The following is a 9,531-nucleotide window of genomic DNA, read 5'->3' as shown; positions in this document are numbered from 1 at the left end:
CAGATAGCTTTTCTTCCTTTACACTTTGGCAATATTTATTGTGTTTGTTGTATGAGTAGGGAATGATTGTAACAAAGTGACCCAACTCAAATATTTTTTCTGTGCATTGGATATATCATGCAAATATTTATCATCAACACCAATCTGAACAGTAATTTCACTTCTTGCCCCACTGTCAGGGAAAAGTCAGTCTTAGAAATCCCAGACAAAGCACTATTGCGCTATTATTGTTCTCTTTCTCAATAGCAGTTTCTCTGAGTTTCATCATTTATTGCTGTGCAAAATTTTGTATAAAACCCAAGAACAACAAGCAGAGCTCCCAAGGACAGCAAACGTGATTTTATCACTAATATGACCTTGGAAATACCATATTCAGACGACACAAAATGCTGAACACCGTAAGCCTACTCTACTGTTGGAAACATGATAATGGAGTGACTTTATTGTAATAGCCTCTATGTCAGGTAGCCTCTCATAAAGCTTGCAGAACTACTGTATCATGTGCTCTGGCCACTTTGACAATAATGCAGCTGTGTGCCCAGGCCTCATCTGGATCAGATTTGCCAGGCAAGACAGACATATACAGATCTTGCATTAAGACTGTGGGGGCTGCAGCCTGGGGAAAAAAAAAAAAAGAGTTTTAATTTCACTTTCTGCTCACTTTGCACCAACATAAATGACTATACAGCATGCAAGGCTTTAAAGAATCAAGATTGGTGATTAGATTATTGGCCCGGTGCCACTAGTACAAACTCTGTAGACTTTAGGGGTCTTTTTACTGACCTTTGCACAGGGCAGAAGCCATAGTTTTTATTAGGTCTACTAGTTTTGTATGCCATCTTTCAGGCCAAACGCGCTGTTACTGGATGTTGGACACTTAACCTCTGCCAAAAAATCACACTGCTCTATTTTATCTTAGAAGGCAAAAATACTTCAATATCTTTCGGCAATACTTGTTTGGGACAGAAGGTGAAAGGCCAAGCCAGCATTTAATTTACTGTCTAAAACAATAACATCATCAGACACGCTAAAATGGAAGCAATATGTGATTCCCTACTTGCTGACAAGATTTTTGCATTGCTTTCTTCACATTCCCTATGTGGGCTGAATTTCAAGGAAGGTTTGTACAACGCCGGAACAGACCTGTTTTAAAGTGTTGTGTTGATGTCCACCAGAAAAAAAAAAAAAATTAGCTGTCAAGAAAATTTCTCAAAAAAAAACCCTCAAAAACCAAAACCCAACCTCATTCTTATGGCTGTAAGTGCGGTTTCGTGGCACTTTTTATTTCCCCACAACCAAGCCCTCAAATTAGAGTTCAGACTTCCAGTTTCATTCTCAGAAGTTAGAACTGTAACCATTCCCTAGTTACAAAAAGAATATTACCGATCTTCTCCCTTTAAAACTCTGCCAAAAACGCAAGAGAATCTGGTTTTGTCCTAAATTTAATGCCACGTTCCCTTTGCCTCACCATTCAGAAACAAAACTGTCCTCTGGGATAGCAATGCCTACAAAAAGAGTGTCCCTGCCAATGGCCAGCTGTTCCCAATTTTCTCATTTTCCAAAGGGACGAATTGGCAAAAAGCAACTGAGTTCACATTTGCATTGCCTTCCACTGATGTAATTATTTATATCACATTATACTGAAGACAACTTTCTCTCAAACCATGATAGCTTTTTTTTTTTTTTTTTTACTTTGCATGGTGAAAATTAAAAGGTTTGATGCAATAGAAAACCAAGCCCTTAGAGCTTTCCAGTGCTTTTGGTGGAGTAGTTCACACAGTAGTTCACACCCTCCCTTGAAATAGATTTTGGCTGCGTTTGTGGCAGCTGGTTGAAGACGAGCAACATCTAAAAAACTGAAAATTCACAAACGCCTGCCAGATTGAAGTAGCAAGATGATAGGATACCTTACCGTTGGTAGCTTGATAAAGTGACTATGTGAACTCCATTCTCATTTAATATGTATTTCCTTTTACAGCTGCATACATATATCCTCTAATGCATACCCTGCAAATTCATAGCAAGAGGAGCCCAACAAGATACCACACTTGTCTAAAGAAAACTAAACACTTGAAAACTAACGAAAATAATTTAAGCTGAAGCTTTAACAGATACTCTCTTCCATATAAAAGTAGGTTTTCAGAGCTTGAAAAGAATGTTCAGAAATAATGTGTGAATGCAAATAGAAAAATAATCTTTAGAAGTTGCATTTTCTTCAGTTTACTGGCCATTCCCTCTTGCACTGGAAGGGGGTCCAGGCCTGCATGACAGGCGGAGCTGGTAATTGAGGGAGTTCTTTGTGCAAGTCCATTACTGTGTTGAGCAGCAGATTTCGAAAGCAATCTTTGCCTTTAACTTAGACCCAGACAATTTTCCCAGGGCACAGTGCAGATAAATAAAGCCTGGGATGGTAAATTTCACAGCTCCTGGGTGGATTTCTGACATGTATGCTAACAAAGCCTTAGAGCTGGGGGCAGACCTGGTGCCCTGTGCCATGACACTCCAACCCTCTCATGTCCCTGCAGAGTAACCACTGGGGAACTCACTCAGATAAACTAACGTAAAGCTTCCAGCACGCATTTTTCTCTCACCGCGTTTCATCCATGCATCAAAGGGAATGTCATTGACAACAAAAGTAGGTTAACCACATCAAATACCAACTGGCAAAATCAAGGACTCCTCGTAAGATACAGCCAGAGCTCAAGTCAGCAAGCAAGCAGGTTTGAATAGCACGTAGCGGGCTGATGCAGGTATAGCATCTCAAAGGAGACGTCTGAAGGAGGGGCTGGCTCACAGCTCCATATGAATACCAGAAGCAGCAGAAGCAGGGAGCTCCCGTCTGCCTGCCACAGAGGTAAGATGCCACCAGTCAGCTAATTGGCAACATCTCGTCTCTTGAAGGGGAAACCTCTTCTTGCTCTTGCTGAGCTCCTGCTGTCACACTTTTCCTCTAATTTAAGAAAGAAAAATACGGTTCTGACACCCCTTGTTTGAAAATTTGCTAGTCCCTGTTCTAATCAGCTAACGCTTTAAATCACAGCCGCCTTGATTTCAGAGAAGTTTTACTTGTAGGATAACTTTCTATCACCATTTTGTATTGGCTTATTCATGTACCTGTAATGTACCCAGGCCTATGTTGGACAATGATTTTCTTTCTGTTTCCTACACGTCAGCAGGCCACATGCAGACTCTCACCCCTGATCTTTTTATAGTGGTCACAGCAGGACTTTAAAAAGGATATATTTTACTACACAGATGAGCAATCACTTTCAAAAACCTTTGTAGCATTTTCCTACCCACTGTGCTTCAATTCACAATTTGATGCCATTCAAAAATAGCAGTCTCTTGTCTGTGTATGATATTGCAGCCAGTCTTAGGGTAAATGCTTAATCTAAAATCATCACCGCTTAATGATGTATTCTTTCCCCTGTACTGCAATTTAAAACAGTAATACAAAGAATATTTTTGAGAGCTTGATATGTGCCTAGCTGATTACGTCCCTCGCTTCTCTTCTCCTGATCTTTGATCTGTTTTGGATTTTGACCCTGTCTGTCCTGTAGAAACGTGTATGTAACAGGGATCAGCTAGCTAAGAGCTAATGATGTTTGCTGCTTAAAGTGGGCTGTACGTTCTGCTGGCCAAAGTCTGTTTCTTCCGCTGTGTTTGGAAAGAGTATATCTGCCTTGCATTGTAAAGTAAACGAAATAAATGGAAGTAATTAGTATGTGGTGATTGATGGTGAGGACAGTAGGGTTTAGTTCCAGCTTTGTCACTGACCTGTTGCGTAATTTTGAGAGTTTCACTTGATTTGTATGGATCTGAGCCACTTGTAAAATAACTACAATCTCCCGCACTGACCTCATAAGGTACTGTTGGATTTGGGCCCTGGCTGTAACTGGCCTTTCAGCACTTGTGGGCCATTCAGAGTATAAAAAAGAATTTTGCCCTATGTGCCTTATTTTGACCAAGAAAAATTAATTGATTTTGGGGAAGTGTTGGGAGAAACTCTTTCCTTTGTGTGCTATAGGGCAGTAGATTGCCTCAAAGAGCTTGGGAGAAGGTGGAATCATATGAAATTGTTGGCCTAAAAAGGGTCACAAAGCTTAGGAAGGAACCATATTTTCTTTGAGTCTTTCTTGGACTATTGCCTGCTTCACTCTCCGTGTCTAGGACAGACAGGCCTTTAATTAATTGAGGCATTTAGCACAAGTTAAAATCCTCAACCAACAGACTCTACACAAGAGCAAAGTATTATTATTCATTTTAAGAGGAACATATTTAAAATAATTTAAAAGTCATGTGTCAGGTCATATGAGAAGTCAAGCCCATTTTTATCAGGAATTAATATCTCTCAGCTTCTCTGGTTAGCAGTAGATTGATTTCAAGAACTATCCCCTGCTCCTTCCTGGGTTTTATCTAGGTCATCTTGATACATGCAAATATTCCACTGAATTTAACGGAGTTACTCTCGTGAAGCGTTAGGACCTCTTTCTGCAGCTCAACAGTAAGAATATTTAGCTCAATGCTTTATGTATTTGTCTGCAAATATTCTAATATCTTGCTGCTATCGTGAAAAATAAAGGATTCTGTGTCCTGGAGCAGAACCACATAGAGCAGATGATAGCTATATAGATATAGCACATCTAGTTAGAGAGAAACATTTTTTTCTTGTTCGTTCTCAAAAAAATAGCTCTTTGGTAGGTATGTAACAGTAACTCCAGAGTTAATTAACACTCCAGTGTTAATTTGCTTGGTTGACTGCCTGTAGATAAATGTCTTCAGAGTAAATAATACTTTTTCAGCTATTTCAGGGTTAATTAACCTATGTGACTGCCACTATTTTTGTAAAGACTACTTAATAGAAGGCAACTTATGTCCACATTCAAAGTATAAATCCATTACAATGTAATGTTTGCATTCATGCATTATTTTTTTGTCTCTTTTACTAGTTAACTAACATTAGTTGCTAAGTAGATGCTAACTTTAGAGTTATAAAAACGCATGCTCCTGGAAAAATATTTTAGCAAGTGTAGATGGTGTTAATATGTAAATAATGCTGTAACCACTTCCTCCCTGTTATTTTTAGGGACAAAGTGAGATCAACTGGTGTACACATAGATTGCTTGTAAGTCAAGCAAGAAAAGAAATACAAAATACAGCTTCTTATAGAAGTATTATGTTATCTACATTTCATACATTGGGTCGGAAAGTCTGTTTACTTTTTTTTTCCTGTGACAAATTCAGAGAAATTCTGCTGGATGCAGCTGAACTGTTCTGAAACTACAGCATCTGACTAAACAGGATTCACCCACTCTGTAAGAGACATACATGTAACTGCCTGCCAACCAATCACAGGTGGGATTTACCTTGCACCTTTAACATTTCTTGTTAAAATTACACAGCGGAACCTCAGGAAACGCGAACCAAGCAGCCTAACTCTGTGGTGTGGGCTGGGGAGGGAGTGAGAGATGAGCTGAGAAGGAAGGATGGATGGGGGTGGACAGCAAGTCTGAGGCAAATGCTGCGGACACACTCCATCGCTTCTCCACCCTCGGGCTGGTGTGATGACATGCATTGTGGCTACCTTGTCTTTTCTCTAGCGTTACTCAGAGCCTGTACGAGCAGCCACTGTTAGAGGGTTTGATGTTGCTAGGATGTTGGGGACAAGGGAGGAGAAAAGCCTGTGCACAGGGGCTGTTTTGTGGAGAGACGATAGTCCTTCAAATCAACCTCAAAACATTTTGTGGGGACCGAAAGAGGAGAGTAGAAGAGGTGAAGCAAATGCTGGCTTCCACAGGGTTATTGTCCAGAAACCTTTGCCAGGGGAATCTGGGGGACATTTCCTTCTGCTGTGGAAAGAAATTCAGGTTCTCATAGAAATATTATATTCCTACTGCAACGTATATTGGGGCAAATACTGATTTTCTTTAGGATTTCCCGAAAATCTCATTCCAGAATATACATATGTTTTACCTTTCCTGCCTTTTGTGTCCGAATAGTGGTCTGGCTGAGGAGGTTTCTTGCAATTAGCTTTAAATGAAGAAAGAAAAAAAAAAAAAAAATGGAGAAGAAACAATGGCAAAGAAAAAACTGTGTGGGAACTACAGAATTCTGCGTTTGTATATTACATTTTTGGAGGCAAATTCTCCTTTAGGTGGAAATAATCCCCCCAGAGAAGTTTTTTCCAAACATTTATTGGATGTAAGAAATAATGGGTATAGATCAAACAGAGTCCTTGAGTCAGAGCTGATTCACCTCTGCCATGCTCAGAGGACATGCAGAATGAGCTCCAACTTGCCTGCAAAAGACAGGGTGAACATATGTCCCTTGTGGCTTGGAGAACAAAATTAGCCTGCATGTGAAACTGGCTAGAGAGGAAACGTATATACTGCATAACGTTTATATCGCAGCACTACTTCTAAGTTAGCGATTCATTTTCCTCTCCTTGATGAGGGCAGGGGTTAAAACATGGGGAATGAACACGCATTTCACAATTAGAGGTGAGAGCAGGACGGCAGTGTACCAGGAAAAAGCCTGTGAAATTGCTACTAGTAATGAGTCTCCAAGAGCTTGAGTCTATCGACTTTCACTTGAGTCTAGCGCTTTCACTAGTGCTTTACTTTCTGAAGAAACTGCTGAATGCCATCTCTCTTGATTCCACCTGCAGAAATGCACTTCTTTTCATACTCATTTTCATATTAAATCTTAGAAAGCAAGGGGAGCTGAAGTATAAGACAACAGATTTCATGACGGAAGGCAGAAGTATGTCAGGGCTTCTTGCTATTCACTGTTCAGATGCTTATTTTTCTTGTACGTTGATACTTTTCTTTGTATAACTGACATTAAGACAATCATATCAAAATTTGGGAAAGTGATATGGCTGCAGAGACAATTCAGCCAAACTCTGAGCGAGGACTGAGAAGCACAGTAAGATCTGATGCTCTTCAAGGTGTTGCAGTCCCTCATTTAGCATTGACATTTATTACCTCAACATTATTGGCAATAGCATCTTCACTTTCTTGCCAGATGCATTCTGGTGCATGATATTTTCCGTGTGACAAAACTTGTTATAAACAAAGGAGATGGAAGATTAAAACAATGACCATAGTCTTATCAAGGAATTCCTCCCTCAGACGATAGGCTGATAGTTACTGCGCTGTTATACTTTGTATAAAATGTAATAGGATGCTTTAAATCTCTGAGTACAATTTCTGTAAATACGTTTGTTGGAAAAGAGAACACAAAAAGCTATCATAACATGAAATACTATCAAAATGGGGTAGTGTTGATTTAGATGCCAGGTTTATGCATTTCAGCTCAGATGTAATCTACTCTGATCAGCACTGAGGCATTTATTCCCCTTACTTTAGGATTTCTAGAAGAAATGGTGTATAGAAGAGTAGTAAACGAGTCTGCTGTTTGGAAATGGTACTCGGATAAATCCACACGCCACTACAGCGCTGTTAACAAAGGTAATAGTGTAATAACAAAAAGGTTAAAATGTCAGGAAATATGTCAAAATATTTCTTTAAAATTAAACCTGTAGTTGCTGATCGGGTGCACAGAATCTAGCATTTTTCTCACCCGACATTTTGTTTATGCCATTTTCCAGCCTGTGAGATCAGGTAGTATGCATATGAAAAACATTTATTGCATTCTGTGGTGCAATACATACAGGCAATTGAATCTCTCTGTACATTTCAATAAAATAATGTGTTCCTGAAGTTCCTTTATTTACTGATCAAGCAAAACTCCTAAAACCGAAAGAAAAACAAACCATCTCCAGACAAAATAATAGTCTGAAATCTCTGCTATGCAGTGTTAAAGCAAGACCGGCTTGTAAAGAAAGACAATTTTTATTTTTTTTTTAAATGAGGATGGTGGATTTGGGAAAAAAACAATTGTCATCTCCTGCACCTGGTGGCTGGACTGAAACACATATTTTAATTATATTTGTGGATGTTCAGAAATATTGGCAGGGATTTAAAATACCTATAACTGAGCAGAAATGCTACCTTTGATGACGGCCCAATTTTGGCCCACATAAAATGATAGCATAATGGCCATAGGAAATATCTATAATTCCTTTCAAAAATCTGAAATAACGTGAAACCCATCTTGGTTTCCCTGCATCACTATGTAATGCAGGTCTGTCAAAATGTTCAGCCTGGGTGTATTTATTGCTTCAGAGTCAAGCATGCAGAATTTACCATTTTAAGATGAACTGCAATGATTATATATGGCACTTCAACCGTTCCTATTTTCTCCTCATTGGGTTTTCAAACAAAATCCAAAAAGAAGCTGAGAGAGATACAAGCTGAGAGAGAAAGCAACTGATCTGTTCCCCGTGAAGGAGGAACACAGCAGCTTCAGTGTGAGCTGTAACGTAGTCTGGGGTGTCCCTCCATTCTATACACTTTCCCAGGCAGCAGTTGCCATAAACAACATTGTAATATTGTCGTGTTGCAAGCACGCTAATCATGTCGCACATTTGGATGATAGCGTAAACAGCATAAATGTCTGTTATTGCCACAATAACAGTTTCAGCGTAGGAACCAAGACAAGGAAGAATAGGAACTGAAGAAAATAAGGCTGTTATACAGAGATCATTCCAGTTAACAGATGAAGATCCACCTCCAAGAAGCTGCTTTTCCCTTCGCAACAACTTAGTCAAACCTTCACTGCCTCTTGTTGAGGGGTATTTCTACAGCACCATTTTTCGTTCTGCTCTAAATCGATTATTTCATTGATTTATCTGGCTTTTTTTGTGACTGTCATCTATTAGAATAGTGAAGAGATATGGGAGCAGGCAGAACAATCAAGAGGAGGAGAGGTGAGAGGAAGTGTGTAAAAAATAAAGCATTTTATGGAAAAGGTCCACGGAATAATAAACTATTAAAAACTTCCCTGGGGTATTGTTTTTATACATACTGTACAGTTTAATAGAGAATTGTAGTGTATAATACAAGTCAAAAACCTCGTAGAAATAACATGACTTTTTAGTGGAATAAATGTTTTGTTAGAGCAATTTCTAGGGCATTCTATTTCATTTCTTTAGAAATGAAGTTATTTTTCAGTAATGAAGAAATAAAACTGAAAAAAATATACAGCCAACCATCTTGAAACATATACCCATTAAAGGTGCTAAGCAGACCGGTGCCGTGCAGACCATGTTTAGTTGATTATTATCCCTTTAACAGTGTGAACTTTTTAGTGCATTTTGTTTGATTTCAGCTACCATTACGTATTATGAATATGAAAAAAACAGACGTATAACTACATGCAGTTGTGTAGTCAAGGAAAAATGCGAGCCAGCAGAGTGAGGCTTCCTCTAATTTGGCAAAATAGAAATTACCCACTTCTGCTTGCCTTACCACAAAACACCAGATTTCAAGTAGAGACAACACTTCATTTTACCACTACCTCCCTGACCATAATTTGAAGAGGTAGCCATATGTAAATAAATTTGCCTCTTTAGCACAAAAACTAGGCAAATAGTTTTCCTCTAATATCTCTGTTCCTTCCTGGTCC

This window comes from Pygoscelis adeliae, unplaced genomic scaffold (genome assembly GCF_000699105.1).
Source record: "Pygoscelis adeliae isolate BGI_AS28 unplaced genomic scaffold, ASM69910v1 Scaffold66, whole genome shotgun sequence".
NCBI lineage: Eukaryota > Metazoa > Chordata > Aves > Sphenisciformes > Spheniscidae > Pygoscelis > Pygoscelis adeliae.
This window is presented reverse-complemented; position numbering follows the sequence as displayed.